The following is a 15,067-nucleotide window of genomic DNA, read 5'->3' as shown; positions in this document are numbered from 1 at the left end:
AAAATGCAGCATCATGCACTGAAAAAAAGACAAAAAAAAACAAAAAACAAAACTATAAGTCTGACTCCCCAAAGCACCAAGGGATAATAATATAGATCTTTAGTTGGAGTTTTAAACAATTTTTTTAATTTATTAGTTTATGGAGGAGGGGCGACTGCATTGTCAAAATGCAATATGACATCATTCCTTCTTCTTAAAGTCCCTGATATTACTCCAATTCCTTTCCTTTCTGCTGTTCCAGTCTCTCATCCTAATTTTCCCTCTTCCTGCCCCAGTCTTTGTTTCCCATGTATCTCTATGACATTTCTTATATAGATCAACTTTGCTTTTCTCAGTCTCTAGTTCAGCAGAAACCCCAGTTGCACACTCTACACAACAAAGTCCAAGCAGTGCACAGGTCCTTCTTTCCTTCCCAAGCAAGGGCTGAGAACCCGTCCACTCTAACATTTGTATTTGCCACAATGTGAGTTCTCACTCTGTGGCTATCTCAGCCTCATTTGCCTCTGGCCAGTGCGATTTTGAATGAACTCCTGAAGAGGACAGAGAACAGAGAACCAACATTTGGAATATCCTCTTCCCACTATTAAGCTGGCAACAGGATATGCCTTTGCCACTCCTGTCTAATTATGGTTTATTTGTTTAATATTAAAATGGTCTCAGACATACATACGCCATCTGCTTTCCCCTCAGATTTATTGAACCCTGATGCATTAAGCATCTGTAAAGCTATTTCGCTTATGCTATTAAGGATGGGAATGTGGTAATGTAAATACCGATTGGAAAGCTTGAGTAGTTTTTCACATTTTTCAGTTACGCCGTTTGCACTATCATTACTTTGGGTTAGTCTACCTTAGGCACAATTGCACAGTATCATCAAAGTCTTACTCTGCTAGTTATATCTCACAGGACAAATTTAATGGCCTTAGTCAATACCCTAATGATGTAGGCTTAATTTTATGGTTCGTGCATTTTTTGTGTTTACTTTCCTGAGCTTTAAGCCTAGCCAAAGAAATTGTAAGAAAACAGAGTCCCATTGTTTATGAATGAAAATGCCACTTTCCTTAGTAAAAGGAAACCTAAAATCTCCTAAGTTGGTGTCTGAAAGATACTTTCCAGCTGGGGAGTGGGTGGGGGAAAGTAGAAAGCACAATTCCTATACTTTCCCCACTTCAAGGAAATGCTTCTGCTCCTTGAATGTTCTGGCTCAAAAGAGGAGCCAAGACTTCTCTAGATAGCCCTGTTAGTTTAAGATTGGAACTTGTCATCAATCTGTCAATCAATCAATTAATTTATCAACATGAATTTTCCTGAATAGGTTGTATATACTATATGGAACAAAATCCAAAAGGTAAAAAAGAAAAGCATAAAAAGTCTTCTTCCTTTGTTTATATCCTCCAGCCACTCATTCTCCTTCCCCAGAGATGACAAGTGTAACTGATTCTTTTGTATCCTTTCAGAGACATTCTATACTTAGACAAACACGTGATTCCCTTTTCTTCTTTGCATGAACACTGTGGCATGCTGCTCACACTCCTGAACATGGCTCTTTCCCTTATTCTATCTTGGAAACCCTCCAGTACGCATATTCCTCATTCTTCTCTGATGGCTGCTTGGTGACCCATTGTTTGGTTGTACTGTAATTTATTTAGCCAATTTTCTACTGATAAGTAGTTGGATTGTTTCTAATCTTTCTGTACTATCAAAATGCTTCAGTGAAAACAATGAATAACTTTTTGCAAGTACGTAAGTATATCTGTAGGATAATTTTCTAGACAGAATTGCTGGGTCAAAGGACATGTGTATGTTTAATGGTAATAAATAGTGTCAAATTTATATTAATAATATTACAATTTACACTCCCTCAAGCAATGCATGCATTTAAACAGGAGTTTACAAAGGGGTCTGGAATAATGTAAGGAAATAAACACAATGACCTGGAGTTAGATAACATGGTTTATGAGCTATGGCTTACTCTTCTTCTCCTTCTTTTCTTTCTATTAAGATTTTTCTTTTAGTATACCATAAGATACCTTTTTTTCTTTTTTTAATGCAATTTTATTGAGATATATTCACATACCAGATACTCATCAAAAGTGTACAATCAGTGGTTCACAGTATCATCATATAGTTGTACATTCATCACCACAATCAATTTTTAAAACTTTTCCTTACTCCAAAATAAATAAAAATAAGAATAAAAGTAAAAACAAAAAAGAACACTCAAAACATCACATACCCCTTATCCCCCATTATTTATTTATTTATTTATTTCTCTTTGTTTTCTTACTCATCTTAAGATTGTAAGATGAGTACAAGTGTAAGATCTTGTTAAAGGACTGTCAGTCGCAAGGTTTTCGCAATTACAGTCACATCATATAAGCTATATAGTTGTACAATCATATTCAGGATGAAGGCTACTGGATTCAATAGTTCAATAGTTTGGGGCATTTCCTTCTAGCTATTCTAATACACTAAAAATTACAAAGGGATATCTATGTAATGCATAAGAATAATCTCCAGAATGACCTCTAGACTTTATTTGAAATCTCTGCCATGAGATATCTTGAGTGTATATATTCCAAAGCATGTTTCCACCTGCATCTCCCAACCATTCCAGAAGATTTTGCATGATTTTCCAATGCAATAGGAAGTGTTGGATATGGTTTTATCCACCATCTCTTTTTGAAAGCAGTATAATTATAATGATTCTAATGGTCATACATTCTTATCTAATAACAAAAAACATTTACAAATACTGGAAACCTGGTGTTGAAACCTTTGCATTACTTTTGACTGAATCAGCATCTTGCTGGTTAAAAAAAGAAGGCAGGAGTTTGAACTCATGACTGGCTGATGTGAAAGATATTTCTGCTTCAGGAAGGGGAAGACAGAGGGGAGGGAATGTTGTGTTTCTCCATTGACCACCAAAGTATTCAATTCACAAAAGGATACATCAAAAGCAAACATGCAACGGTTGTTTTAAAATTTTTATTGCAATGTAACAATGAAGTAAACAGTAATTAGACACCTACAAACTTTTTTTTTCCTGAAAACAACCAACCAAAAAATTGTAAACAGGAAAATAATTCTGCCTCTACTTGTACAGCTTCTCAAATAATGTTAGAAGTGTCTTATCACATTCAATGATCAAGAGTTTTAAAATAGCAGTAGTTATTTTCATTTTAAGAAAAGGTACCCCTTCTTCCCTATCCTCACCCCTGCAAGTATTTAACATAAAAGAATGGGCTTCCTTACACATTAATTTTATACTCATTTGAAGCAGCAACAACTGTCAATAATTTGGCATTTCTGTTTAAAGTTGCTCCAAAAAATTTGTCCAATTCCACAAAGTCATTTTTCAGCATTGCCATGAAATACAGACTGTAGATTCTAAGTAGCAAAAATTCTTTCTGAAACCAATGTTAAGTCAAAGAAATATAAAGCAGTACATTACACTAGATTTCTGGCTCTAGTACACTAAAAACAGTGAAAGCTAGGAAAAGCTACCTATTATTTTGTAGAAGAAAGAAAGACCTGGAAAAGCTGATGTATGGTTGTACAATATTTCACACACTGGGTGGATCTGCAGTGTCTGCTAATAAGCAGACATGTGCTGTATTAATCCCTGCCCTGTGCCTTAGATCCCTCCCTCTCCGCCCCCAGCAAGCTACTACCTCATACAAAGTATTGTGGCTATGAGCCCAAATCATCTCAGACAATCCAGTGCAATGCACTGGTGTGAGGTATGAGATCAAAAAAGTTCCCTTCAGTCTTCATCAAAGTTCTGCTGTAGAAGACAATTGGCAGCCAAATTCTCATTCTTCTCACAAGCAAAATATGTTTGTATCACAAGTCCTTCAGGACATCCTGATGCCTTTAACCTTTCCACAGCTTTTTTTTTCCCTGAGGCGTCACTGGAATGTAGTTCTTATAACCACTTCCAGCTTCTGCAATTCCTCCACTGCCACCTCCATCCCCTCCTCTTTGACTACCAGCTTCTTGAACAGGTCCTTTTAACATCTGAATATAATGCTCCTGGTGTTGGCTAATTTGCTGCAGTAACCAAGGATTCTCTTGACCTATCTATTGTAACAATGCGGGAAGCAGGAGAGGATTCTGTGGAATGATTTGTCTCAACTGTTGGAACTGAGGCTGATTTTGTAAAAATTTAAGCGGATGTACTCCAGAACTTGTTGTAACTGTTGCAGTCATAGTTATTGCAGCTGCAGCTGGAGCTGACAATTGAGTACCCCCAGTACTACTGCTAGAGGGGGGTCCACCCACAGTCTGACTTTTTCTAGCTCAAGGGATTCCCATCAAAATGTACTCCCCTGCTCTGTCAGGGTTCTTGAAACTGCCTGTCAGGACTGCAATTACTTGCTCTCTTGTTCATAGCCCATTGACATGATCTCAGTTACCATATTCTTGTTAGACTGACCTGTCACAAGTGCAATTGTTGCATCTTCAAAAGGGTTTGACAAAGAAAAATGCTGGGCTGGTAGCCGTTGGTGTCTCTGCTGGCTTTTCTGCAAGTTTGTCTTGTGTGGTTCAGAAGATGGTATCGTTGATGCCCGTGATGGATGTAGGTGTGGAGGTGGGAGCCAAAGCAGGGACAGGGTTGGGGCCTGAGCCACAGCTGATGCTGTGCAGGAAGGAACTATAGCCGTGGTGGCAGGATTTGATCGCCCCATTGGAGCTGGTGTTGGTGTTGTCACTGCTTTGGACCTTGTCACCATAACCACCACAATGTTTTCCTCATCAATTTTATAAGTTTTGAGAGTACTATCGTCATTAAGGATTTTGCCTGCATAAATTAAATTTTTGGCCTGCTATGGGAAAGGCATCTTTCCCCTTTTCAGATTCAATCTTCTCTTTCAGTGCTTTCACTTCCGATAACTGCAGGAGACGGAACCTGCTAATGCTTTTTTAAGGTTCACCATCTCCAGTTACCACCTCCTAGAATTTAGTGTCTAACCAGGTCCTCCAGCTGACTCTTCTTTAGTTTGGAGGAATGCTTTGCTTCCTAGCTCTTAACTTGCTTGTAACAACAGCTGCTGCTATCTCAAGGAGGTAGGAGAGTTGCTTTTCCTACCCGGCTATCTACCAGCCCCTCCCTCCTTCTCTCCTTACTAAGCCACAAGATAACAACCCAGGTATGCCTTAGGTCATGCAACTCAAGGAAGAGAAAAAGTAAGACTCTTTTAGCATAGTGTTTTTCCCATCCTCTTCTTCCCAACCCTACCACCGGGCCTGACCAGAACTGATGCTAGAAGCTAAGTGCAAAGAAGCAAGTGTGGATAGCAAGAAGATTAGGGAGACCAAGGGATCATGGAAAGGTGGAAAAGAGAGAAGGGCCAAGGGTGAGAGATTTCCCTACTGACTGAGAGGCTATATGGTGTTTCTAGAGAATGTTATGGATGGCATCATTTACCCTCCTTGTGGACCTATATGATTTTTGTAGAATGTGTGGAAAAATTCAGATTAAGACAGTCACTATTATTCTATGAGAGCTTAAAGTATGAAGACAATGTGATTTGCTCCCAATCCTCTATTTGTCTTCAATACTGGTAAAATCCTAATAAAACAAATTCTCGTTACTATGAAAAAAATACTAAACAAAACTATTTGTAATAAAAGGTTGCTGTGTTATCTACTTGTGGTGGATTGAATTATGTACCCCAATTTAGATATGTTCTTTGTCTAGATCCTCATTCCTGTGGTTGTGAACCCATTGTAAATAGGATCTCTTGAAGATGTTATTTTAGTTAACATGTGGCCCAACTGAATGCGGTTGGGTCTTAATCCAGATTACAGTAGTGCTTTATAAGCAGGAGAAAGGAGAGGACATTGCCATGTGATGGGAAGTCAAAGAACCACAGGGTCTGCTAGGCTGTGAGAATGCTGCCAACCCTGGGAAGCAACAAGCTTTCCAGCCTCCCAAACCGTGAGACAATAAACCCCAATGGTTAAGCCAACCCATTGTGTGGGAATTTGTCACAGCAGCCGGGAGACTAAGACACTGTTTTACACGTATTCTGTCACGTCATCCTTGAATCTTTCTGTCACCCAAATGGAATAGGTGTCAGACTATTTTATAGATTAGAAACTCAGTCTCTGAGAAACTTCACTGACTCAAATAGAAGGAGTTATTAGTGTTGTAATTAGGGACTAAAATAACATGGAGAGGGAAAGCCACAAATCTAAGAAATGTAGAAGGATTAGAGATGAGAAGAAGCAAGGGCAGAGAAGAAAGGAAAGGGAAAGCAAATGAAGATATTTGCTCTGTAACAATGCCTAGAAACCATGGAAATTACTTTCTCAGGTTTTATTCCTCAGAATACTTTGTCCCTTGAGGAACTGTTCAATTAAAGAGCTCTAAGAGGATTGCATTTACTGAAGATAGCCAGTCTTCTTTTATTTCTTATCACCAAAATGATAAAGACAGGCACCATTAGTGCTGATGTTTCAGTCCCTGTAGATTTTAATTAGAGCCCTTTAACATAAGCATTTAAGGAGGCATCAGCATTTGGGTAAAATACTTTTTGAAAGCAAACTTAACGAAATCATTTCTACATAATCTGGAAGCAGAAACATCTTTGATGATTGAATTTCCATTTCCAGCTATTGACTAATGTCAGGGGTGATTATCTGTCACAGTGAGCTGAGCAAGCACATACTTTGCCGTGGGTTGGTGTGGCAGGTATTCTCAAGGGATTAAAATGACAAAGGCAGGGAGGGATAAAATTGAGTTTGATTTCTACTCAAGTAAGAGGAATCGTACAGCACCAACAGTATTTGCCAACAATGCTGAGTTTTAAAGATGCATGCATTTCCTAGTATTTGCTGGTATTTGTTACCTAAGGGAGGCAGGGCTGGAGGTGATTAGACTTACCCACTGACAATTAAGCCCTAACACTCTCCAGTGGTTTCTCATTGAGTAAAATCTCAACTCCTTGTCATGACCTACAAGGCTGTAAATGATCCAACTAACTACTTCTCACCTCTCACCTCTTCAGCTTCATCTGGTTCCACTCTTGCCTCCAACTGTTCTCCAATCAGCAGCCTCTTTTCAGGTCCTTGAACACGTCCTCCTCTTCCCCATCTCTTGGCCTTTGCATGTACTCTTCTCTCACTTTGGAAGGCTTCTCCTGAGGTTCTTTTCAACACCGACACCTCATTTTTCAGGTCTGTACTCAGTTGTGACTTCTTCATTGAGGCATCATCTGGCTGCTTTGTCTATAGGGTAGGGCACCCCTCACATCCGTTTACTCTCTATCCCATCATTCTGCCACTTTTTTACATGTCACTTGCCACAGCTTGAAAACTAAAATTATCACTACCTGGAAAGCATGCACGATGGCCTGATCTGCAATATCCCTTTTGTGACCATGAAGGCAATCCTAGGAGAATTACAGAGACCTTAGCTCAGCCTTGATATCTTATGTCAGAAATTGCCTACCTCCTAATTTCTTGTTATGTGAGAAAAAGTAAACTCTTATTATTTAAGCCTATATTTGTCAGGATTTCTGTTATTTGCAGCCTGATCCAGTCCCTCACTGATAATATTACTTATATTGTGTACTTACTATGTGCCAGGCAATATTCTAAGGATTTTACAGGTGTTGACTCATTTAATTCTCTCAAAAGCCAATTACCATTATAATCACACCAATCTTAAACACTAGAAACTGAGATGCAGGAAGGTGTACAGGTATATAATTTGTACACAAAATAAATGTATTTGTATTGGGAGTGTATACTCAAAATATTTTACTCTAAGTAGTGAGTAATGCAAAAAGTTTGAAGGGTCCTGCCCTGATCAAGATGGTGGAGTAAGATTCTTAGGGCTCCTCACCCATCCACCCAGAAGCTTTGAACAACCAGCAAGAACTGGCAGAAACACCTTTCTCAAAACTCTAGAAAACAGTTAAAGGACTAAGTAACAGGGTGGGTGCCAAATCAAGGAAAAGGCCCACTAACAAGTGGTAGGCTCTCCTGTTCCTGGCTGGCCCCTTCCCTGCCCCTCCCCAGCTTGGCGAGGAGCCAGCCCACGCTCCCTGTGAGGATCCTTGGTTCTGGTTCCAGAGGGAACAGAGTAACCTTCATCTACATACTGGGAGCACGTGTAGCTGGCCCAATCTGTCTGGTGGTTGCCTGGGGGACTCACCTTCCCATACTTGTCTTGCAGGTAGAAGGCAGCAAATTGAAATCTCCTACAGAACACTGTGGGAGACCAGTCAAGTTTGGTTGCCTGGGGCAAGGGATTTCTGGCTGTAGTGCAGTGCCCAGACCTTGAGGAAACTGTTTCCTAGGGAAGAGGAGCTTTCTTTTCTGTGTAAGTGGGGGAATTCCTAGGGCCATGAGTGCATGCACAGGAAAAGAAGCATGTGCCCAAAGCATCAGGGAGGCCCCTATGCTTTGGCCTGGAGCTAGTCTCCAAACTCTTTGTATGAAGAAGCTCTGAAGGAAAGCACTCAAACAGGTCAGTCTTCAAAGACTGAGGAAGGTCTTCTACTGCCCCCTTGCCCCCTTTTTCAGTGTCTGACCTTCAAGGAAATCTCTGTCATAACACTCGCTGGATACAAGCTTATGGAACAAATGACTCAGAGTCTAAATTGCAGTGACAACACATTAAAATATTAAAAATTTCAGGTTTCAACAAAAGGTACAGGTCATAAAAAGAAACAGGAAGTGATGGCCCAGGCAAAGGAGTTTAAAGCATTAGAAACCGTCAATGAGCAGGATCAGACCTGGGACATACCAGACAAAGAATTTAAAAAAATGGTCCTAAATATGCTTAAAGAGTTCCATGAAAATATGGATTAATAACTAAAGGAAATTAGGAAACCAATAGATGAACACAAAGAGAATATCAATAGATAGATGGAAATTGTGAAAAGAACCAAACAGAGCTGAAGACTACAGTAACAGAAATTAAAAATTCCCTAGAGGGGTTCAATAGCAGATTGGAGCTGGCAGAAGAGAGAATCAGTGAACTTGAAGATAAGACAATTTAAATAATCTGTTCTGAGGAGCAGAAGAAAGAAAGAATGGAAAAAAGTGAACAGAGTCTGAGGGAACCTGTGGGACACCATCAAGCATGCCAATATACACATTGTGGAAGTCCCAGAAGAGGAAGAAAGAGAGAAAGATGAAGAGAGAATATCCAAAGAAATATGGTTGTAAGCTTCCTAAATTTAACAAAAATATGAATATATACATCCAAGATGTTCAATGAACTCCAAACTGGCTAAACCCAAATAGACCCATGCCATGACACATTATAATCAAACTGTTGAATGCCAAAGATGAAGAGAATTCTGAGAGCCAAGAGAGAAACAAAATGTCCCATGCAGGGAACCTCAGTAAGATTAAGTGCCGATTTCTCATCAGAAACCATAGAGGCGAGAAGGCAGTGGGATGACAAATGTAACGTGCTGAAAGGAAAAACATTGCCAACCAAGAATTCAATGTCTGGCAAAACTGTCTTTCAAAAATGAGAGAGAGATTAAGACTTTCCCAGGTAAACACAAGCTGAGAGAATTTGTCTTCACTAGAAATGGCCCTACAAGAGATGCTGAAGAGAGTTCTGCAGGTTGAAAGGAAAGGACAATACATAATAAATCAAAGCCAGCATGAAAAAATGAAGATCTCTGGTAAAAGGCAAATATAATTGCCAGTACAATTGTATTTTTTATTTTTAACTCCACAGTTTACTTCCTACAAGATCTAAAAGGCAAACATATAAAACATAATGAGAAATCAGAAATCAGTGGTTTTGGACCCAGAGTGTATAAACATGTAATTTGTAACAAGAACAACATAAAGGTGGAGGGATGGAAAGGTAGAGGAGCATAGTTTATGTGTACTATAGAAGTTAACTTGTTATCAAAGCAAATGAGATTGTTACAGATTTAGGATGTTAAATATAAGCTACATGGTAACTAAAAAGAAAATGTTGAGAATATGCAAGCTCATCGAGACAGAAATTAGAGTACAGGTGGCCAGGGGCCGGTGGCAGGGGAAACGGGAAGTTAATGCATAATGGGTGCAGGGTTTCTGTTTGGTGAGATGGCAAAGTTTTAGTAATGGCCATGGTGAGGGTACTGCAACACAGTGAATGTGATTAATCCCACTGACTGTTATGCTTGGGAGTGGTTGAGATGCGAAAATTTTTGTTGTAATACGTTTCCACAATAATAATAAAAAAAGAGTAACTAAAGAGACAATGACAATTAAAGGCAATACTTGAACCTGGATGTAATCTAATAAGGGAGGATAGAAGGCTCAAAAGTACATTCTGAGACATGAAAAAATTGGAGTATAGACAGTAAGCTTTATATCAGTGTTAAATTTCTGGAACTTGATAATTGTACTTAAAGTGGATATATATAAGTGACTATCCTTGTTTTTAGGAAATGTATATGGTAGTATTAAGTGTTCAAAGAGCATGATGTATACAATCTATACTCAGATGTTTAGAAAATGGATTGATAAATAGATGGGTGGACAGACAGACTGACAGACAGACAGACAGATAGAATGATACTGCAAATGTGATGAAATGTTAAAATTGGTGGATCTGGGTATCTGGGGTGTATGTGGGTAGGGATATGTTGGAGTTCTCTGTGTGGGGTTTGTATTACTTTTGAAACTATCCTGTAATTTTGAAAGTATTTCAAAATAAAACATTCAAAATTAAAAAAAAACTTTGAAGACCATTGATCTAGAAGGTTTGATGCTCCTCATTATATTAATTTTTATAAACCAGCTGTGAAATCATTCATGTTTGTTTAAGTAGTTTACTCAAAAAGCAGGAGAAAGGAAGAAACATTTTTTTTTTACTGGTCAAAAGCAGAAGCATTGTTTTTCATTCCAGGCAGCACGTTTTGACAATGACGAAGGTGATTTGGGGTAGACTCAAAGGTGGTAGAAACAGTGAGGGAATCTTAAACCATATCACCTGAGAAACTGGAAGCAAACGCAGATTTTTTTTTGTTGCTGAGAGTAGAGAAAACTCAAGCAGTACATGTTAATGAGGGTTTTTAGAAACGTTTTCACTTAAGAATGGATTAAATTTTTTCTCTCTTGCTGTTGCTATCTTAAAGTTGTACAGAGATAAATTTTGGCTGAATATATGAATGCACTTTCTAAAATTCAGAATTCTGTGAAGGTAGATTGGGATCCGTAAGATTAAGTGAGTTTCCTCTGATTTAGGAGGTTGAAATGAAATATAGTTGATCATTTGGTGGAAATCTAGATGTGGTTCAAGCATCAGAGGGTGGTTCGTCTTGGCCAATTTGAAGGTCTCGTACAACCTTGCTAATTTATGCTGAATTTTAATTGACTGATAAGTGATGCATGAACTACCATTTTCATTGCAGGGAAATACCAGAATCCCTAAATTATGATGCAGGGGACAGTGTATTGTCCTCATCAGAGCACTAGACAAAGTCTCAGTAAGTTATAAAAGACTTGGGTCAGACCCCAACATTTGTGACTTACAGCAAATAAACCTTCTATGACTCTGCTTCCTTTATGTTTTGAAAGAAGCGAATGCACTCAATGATTTCTAAGATCTTCCAAGTGCTGACATTCTTTGATTTTTGATTCCGTGACTTTCTGTTGCAGGCATTCGCTAATCAGAATGAAGACACACTGCCAGGTGTGTAATTGATTCACTGACCAAGACGGCCCTCAGCGCCGACCATGTAAACATCAACATCAACCAGGGCAGCATCACATTTGCAGGGGGCCCTGGCAGGGATGGCATTATTGACTTCACCCCTGGCTCAGAGCTTCTCATCACCAAGGCCAAGAATGGGCACCTGGCAGTAGTGGCCCCATGGCTGAATTCTCGGTGATGAAGGTGCCCACTGGACCCTCTACCACCCCTTCAATGCTTTGCTTATCCCCTCCTCCCCTGCCCAGTTATCAAAGACTCGAGCTTCCAGACAGGGACCCAGGGACAGCTCAATGCCCACCTGCAAACTCCTGCCCTCCACTCACCCCTCTCTTGAGGGCGAAGTGGGGCCACAGCAATAGGAAGGTCAGGGCCAGAGTGAGTCATGCAAGCCCCACCGCTGATGCCAAATATTTGAGGGAAGGGAATTTTACTGAGGTTTTCTCTGAGATTTTCTGATGCTTCATAGGAAACTGTTTTTTAAGAAAGCCATTTTTCCCCACCCCAAGACACACTGGATGTGTCTTCCCTGACTCTGGCAGGGCAGGGAATGCAGCTGGGAGGTTGTATGGTCTGGGCTCTGGAGCCCTCTTCTCTGCCCAGGCCACCCTCCTCCTTGTTTCCTTGGCACCTTGTCTGTCCATCTTTCTGTCTTGCCTGCTTGCCTACCTGCACCTTTGCAGTCCACTCCGACTTCCCCCTGGGGGTTGAGACCACCCCTGTCTGCCCTCCTCTTCCTGCTTTAAGATGTCCTTTTGATATTTTCATCCCAGCCCAAGGGGGTCCTAGAATAAGGAAAGGAATCTTGGACCACAGAATTTGGAAGACTCTGAGCAGTCATCTAGTCTACCCCCTGGTGTTACAGAGCAGGAGACAAAGGCCCAAAGAGGGGAAGGATGTGCTCAAGGTTACAGAGCAGGCTGGGGCAATGCTGGGACTGCAGCCCTGCCCTCAGCACACCTCACTGCCTCTCCCAGGGACAGGGAGCCCCATAAAACATGGATGATGCCTTAAGTGTGCATCTGGCTCCTTGACCAGTAATCACCCTGGGGTGCCGCCAGGTGGGAGGAGCACTTCTGCCTGAGTCCACGCCTTAGGATGACAAACAGCCTGTCCACACACCTGGGCCCGATTCAAGGGTGTAGGGCCTAGACTGGTGTTCTTGTTTGCTAGTGCTGCCGGAATGCAAAACACCAGAGATGGATTGGCTTTTTTGAATGGGGTTTATTTGGTTACACAGTTACAGTCTCAAGGCCATAAAGCATCCAAGGTAACACATCAGCAATCAGATACCTTCACTGGAGGATGGCCAATGGTGTCTGGAAAACCTCTGTCAGCTGGGAAGGCATGCAGCTGGCGTCTGCTCCAAAGTTCTGGTTTCAAAAAGGCTTTCTCCCAGGATGTTCCTCTCTAGGATGCAGTTCCTCAAAAATGTCACTCTCAGTTGCTCTTGGGGTGTTTGTCCTCTCTTAGCTTCTCGGGAGCGAGAGTTTACTTTCAACGTCTGTCTTCAAACTGTCTCTCATCTGCAGCTACTCTCTCAGCTCCTGTGCTTTCTTCAAGTGTCTCTCTTGGCTGTAGCAAGCTTGCGCCTTCTGTCTGAGCTTATATAGTGCTCCAGTAATTTAATTCAGACCCACCCTGAATGGGTGGGGCAACACCTCCATGGAAATTATCCAACCAAAGTCATCACCCACAGTTGGTGGGGTGCATTTCCATGGAAACACTCGAAGAATTACAATCTAATATCAACACTGATACGTCTGCCCACACAAGATCACATCAAAGATAATGATGTTTTGGGGGACATAATACATTCAAACTGACACAACTGGCCTCTGACTCCCTCCCTGGCCTGGGACCCTGGGGAAGGGGCTGACCTTGGGAGGAGCTGCAGGGGCACCTCGTCTTTCTGCTGCTTCCCCCCAAAGGGCCTGAGGGCTGCCCAGCCTTTGATTCCATGACTTTCGTTAGTTGCAGGCATTCATTAATCAGAATGAAGACACACTGCCCCTCAAGGAGAGAGAGTGGCACTATCACTCTGGAACCTTCAGTTTCAGGCTAGGGGATTGGATGAACCTTATTGAAGAAATCAGTCTCTCCCCTATAAACTATGAGCATTTCGTGGCTGTGGTTAGGAAAAAAAAGGCTCAACAAAATGACAAATCTTAAGGTTTACTGGTCAGTACAATGACCCATTTCAAACACATGTTATCAGAACCCATTTAAACAGAGCTTTTGAAAGTACACCTGCCTCTTTCCCACCCAGGCTGAAAATCATGACGTCTAGTCTTACCTCCTGATTGTTACAAGGTCTCCTCCACCCTCTGTGGGTACCGCAAGCCCCTCCTCCCCTGCTAACCGCAAAGCAGTTCTTGGTGTTGGTATTAGGAAGGACTCAGGTATGAAAGAGAGCTTGTGATTTTAATGTATTAGAAAATTGGGGGCAGGGAGGGGTTTTCCATCTACCAGCTGGTGAGAGTGCCCCTCCTTCTTCCAGGCAATGTAGTTCTTGTAAATAAGTTTTTATTTTTAATTCTACATTTGTGTCCTTTTTTCTACCTCCAACCTCCTATGTAGTTTAATTCTTGTCTGGACTTTTCTGTTCCTTCTCCTTTGTCCATTGTTTCACTCAACTTTCATTTTTATATCTACTGAAAAACTTCCCAAATGTAGTTCTTTATTTATGAAACTTAATGGAAACTTTTCTCTATACAAGTTGAACCTAGCATCTATTTATAATTTTAAATTTTAAAAGATGTGAATAAAAATAATAACAATGATAAAGTTAATTTCGGTAGAGTTGAGGTGAAACAAGCATGGAACAAAGGGGATCACACACAAAACACCCAGAACCCCACTAGGAACAAGTAAGAATTGACATGTTAATTTGAATTTTTTTTTCTTTCATCAGGCATTCCACTGTTTCAGTATTATGGATTATCAAGATAATTTTCTCTGTAGGATTTCCTTTTTTAAAAGACAACTATGACACCATAAATAAAGCAGTGCTTTGATATGATGATGTTACTCTATTGGCACTCTAGTAAAAGGCTTTTGGAGTTTGAAAGTTTGAAACTATATTTACTGTACTGGTGGACAACATCAGCATTGACCTAAAAACTTGCTTGCAGATATTTTTATTTTGACAGATGTAAAAAATTAAAGAAAAAGAAAATTCAACATATGCCTAGAGCAGGGAAAGAATGTATGTCATTATGTTGTTTAAATTCATATCCATGATTAAATTATAGCAACATCTAACAGGACTTCTGTTTGTCCAACTAGGCATGGGAATTCCAGTGGCCATATAAAGGAAAAGACAACAAGGTCAACAATTTAAATTTTTCTTTAGTTTGTTTGTAAGTGCATGGGTTCTCTGAG

The 15,067-nt window shown here is 40.4% G+C and overlaps 1 protein-coding gene and 1 pseudogene across 1 annotated transcript in view; one reads left to right on the top strand and one right to left on the bottom strand.

Annotated features, from left to right (window-relative positions):
* LOC119508790 overlaps nucleotides 1-15,067 on the top strand; it is a 34,712-nt gene that overhangs the window by 6,612 nt on the left and 13,033 nt on the right. The gene's annotated exons all lie outside the window — the stretch shown is intronic.
* On the bottom strand, nucleotides 3,767-4,881 carry LOC119509431 (annotated as a pseudogene).

This window comes from Choloepus didactylus, chromosome 14 (assembly GCF_015220235.1).
Source record: "Choloepus didactylus isolate mChoDid1 chromosome 14, mChoDid1.pri, whole genome shotgun sequence".
Lineage (NCBI taxonomy): Eukaryota > Metazoa > Chordata > Mammalia > Pilosa > Megalonychidae > Choloepus > Choloepus didactylus.
The sequence above is the reverse complement of the archived record's forward strand: the minus strand, read 5'-3'. Positions and strand labels throughout refer to the sequence as shown.